This window comes from Jatropha curcas, chromosome 1 (assembly GCF_041381405.1).
Source record: "Jatropha curcas cultivar XTBG-Jc1 chromosome 1, XTBG_Jcur_1.0, whole genome shotgun sequence".
NCBI lineage: Eukaryota > Viridiplantae > Streptophyta > Magnoliopsida > Malpighiales > Euphorbiaceae > Jatropha > Jatropha curcas.
The window spans coordinates 7,115,776-7,118,821 of NC_143151.1; the positions used below are offsets into that span (position 1 = coordinate 7,115,776).

At 38.1% G+C, this 3,046-nt stretch overlaps 1 long non-coding RNA gene across 1 annotated transcript; it reads right to left on the reverse strand.

The window, feature by feature from the left end:
• Positions 1-568: 568 nt before the first annotated feature.
• LOC149498906 (uncharacterized) lies at positions 569-2,639 on the reverse strand. Its single transcript, XR_016322837.1, has 2 exons — positions 2,236-2,639; positions 569-1,630 (listed from the first exon to the last, which is right to left on the reverse strand). It is a non-coding gene; the product is annotated as an uncharacterized LOC149498906 (long non-coding RNA).
• Between the last annotated feature and the right edge of the window lie 407 nt (positions 2,640-3,046).

The following is a 3,046-nucleotide window of genomic DNA, read 5'->3' on the forward strand; positions in this document are numbered from 1 at the left end:
GGAAGTCTTATGTATGTTCAAGTTTGTACTCGTCCAGACATTTCTTTTATAGTTGGCATGTTAGGTAGATATCTCAGCAATCCAGGAATGGATCATTGGAAAGCAGCCAAAAGAGTCATGAGATATCTTCAGAGGACTAAGGGACATATGCTCACATATAGGAGATCAGATCAGCTTGAGATCATTGGGTATACTGATTCTGATTTCGCTGGATGCCAAGACAGTAGAAAATCCACATCTGGCTACGTTTTTCTATTGGCTGGCGGTGCTATTTCTTGGAAGAGTGTGAAACAAACTCTAGTAGCAACCTCCACCATGGAAGCTGAATTTGTAGCATCTTATGAGGCATCCAATCAAGCTATTTGGCTGAGAAACCTTGTGTCACGACCCGTTTCCGTGGGCCGGACCGGCACTAGGGCCTAGGTAAGCTTAAGGCCCCCGAGGCCCGTAGTAAGCCTAAATTATTCAATCTGTCTACATGATTCTCCTAATTTCAACAAAACAGTAAGCCCATATGACTTGAGATATAAGTTTTATAAAATTTTCAAACATCTGGCCCAATATCAAATAATACATAAAATTTAACCAGGGCCTATTCACAATAACTCATAATCACAATAAGGGCTTACTAGTTTACCTACAGTTAATTACACAATAATTAATTTATAGCGTAGTGCTAACAATAAGGCCCAATTTAAATACACAACCCTATAACTGCGGAGTTCAATAATAATCTGATAAAAGAGTAACTTATACAACCAAAATTAAATAACAAAAATATAAAGTTTACATTTATAACTCTGCGGAGAAGATTGCAGAGCTTCAATCGAATCAGCTGCTTCCTAGTACCTGAGAGGTTTGGAGAGAAGGGGGTGAGTTTTGCAACTCAGTGAATAATAATAAATAATACACACCACATACAGGCAAGCAAAATGCACCCTAGTATACTGAATGAACACACAACAGTCACTCATATGTCATCATATCAGCACCCACAACAATATCACCTTCAAATAATCACATCACGTGGAAATTAGTCAGTGGCGTCACCTAAATCCCCGACGAGCCGTCCTCTCAAACAGCCCATCCTCTCAAACATGTGCACCCGGGGAGCCAATCCCCCATATCTGGCCGACCGGTCTAATCCTCACTTGACCAGTCCTCTCAATATTTTATTTTTACATTCTCTCTTTTCTTTTCCATATCATCAACATCATTTCATCAGTTCATCAGGTGCACACGGGGGCGCCGATCTCCCATTTACCCGGCCGACGGTCCACTTTCATCAGTTCATCAGGATCCTTATTTATCGACCGTCCTCACAAACCCATGGTGACCCACTTCATCCCAACTCCACACAAACAGAGCACAGTATATACACAGCACAAATAATCAAACAATTCATTTATCATAATACACCAATTTCATCCAAATGCACAATTATGCACAAGTATAATTATAGTGATCATAACATAATATATATGAGAAAATACAATATGTAAATATATAAAAATGTAATGTTATGCAAATGCAGTGTTGATATGCATTATTTATTATTACTCACTGTGGTGGAGAGCGAAGCTCTAGTTTTGATTCTATCCGGGAGGAGCACTAGATGGACCCGAGCGATCTAAGCAAAGTAAAAATGACATCGGAAAAAGAATAATATCAGATAAAATATTTATTCATCACACTACTATTCTTAACCTATTTAATTTCTATCAATAATTTACTCTTTATAATTAATTAAATTTCTATAATAAATTTTATTTGCTACCGAAATTCATTTTATTTTCTACCGAAATTTCGACAGCATCTCCCTTAAAAATTGGACTTTCCACCTGTTTAAAGTATCAACAATTTTATCTAATAACTCCAAATCACACAGCCCATCCATCGGGCAATCAATCAATTAAATTTTCCATCCTCCATCAATTTAATTTTTCCCGTCCTCCACATTTATCCACATCAACTATATTAATTTTTCTTTAATTCCATAAATCATAATTTCCCAACAATTTTATTTATTACCAGAATTTAATTTTAATTAATCAAATATATTTTTATTAATCGACTCATCAACACTAAATTAAATTAATTCAACTAATCAGATTTGCTAAATTAAATTAACTAATCAAGATTACTAAAATTAATTTAGTTAACTAAAATTACTAAGTTAAATTATACCCAAATTACTAAAATAAATTCTGAGAATTAGCAAGAATTGCTCTATACCCCAAGTATAATTTTTGTTGAATTTTGCTAGATCGGAAAGGCTTACGCGTGCTAGATCGGAGCTACGCGCATCGGGACTGCGAGCAAGTGGCGCGATCTACTGGACAGCAAGGATGGTGGCGCAATGAACTCGAGGAGCTGTGGCGCTGCGATCTGGCTGAGGATGAAGCGCTGCTGCAGGTGGAGCCGCTGGCTGTGGCGCGCGGAGGAGCGGCGAGGCGGTGCTGTGCGCGATGGAGGCGGTGCGACTGGCTGTGGATCGCGCCTCTGCTGTTGCTGGCTGAGGTCGACGCAGGCGCAGTCACAGCAAGAAAGAAGAAGAGAGGAAGAAGAAAAGGGAAAGAAAGAAAGAAAGAAAGAAAGAAGAAGAAGAAGAAGAAGAGGAAGGAGGAGGCGCTGCTGTGATGGTGAGGAGTAGAGAGGTGCAGCGCTGGGAAAAAAAAAGGAAAGGGAATTTTCTAGATGGTTTGGGTCGAACCGGTTCGATTCGGTTCGATTCGACCCAAATCTTTGATTTTCGATTGGTTTTCGACTTTTTCAATCGGTTTTCGGTTCGGTTTCTCACAGTGTTCGCATTAAAATATTAAAATAAATTTCCAAGCTGTCGGTTTATTAAATTTAATTGGAAAATCTTTGAAAATAAAAATTTGAGTTGTTTCAGTCTTCCCCCCTTAAAAAAAAATTCGTCCTCGAATTTTGAAAATAACAAGAAACTAGGATACAATAATTGTTTACGACAATGGTGGTTATGCTTCTCACATAAAGCTGCAAGTTCGTTAGTCAGAGTGGTGAATCTGATTTTTCTTAAATT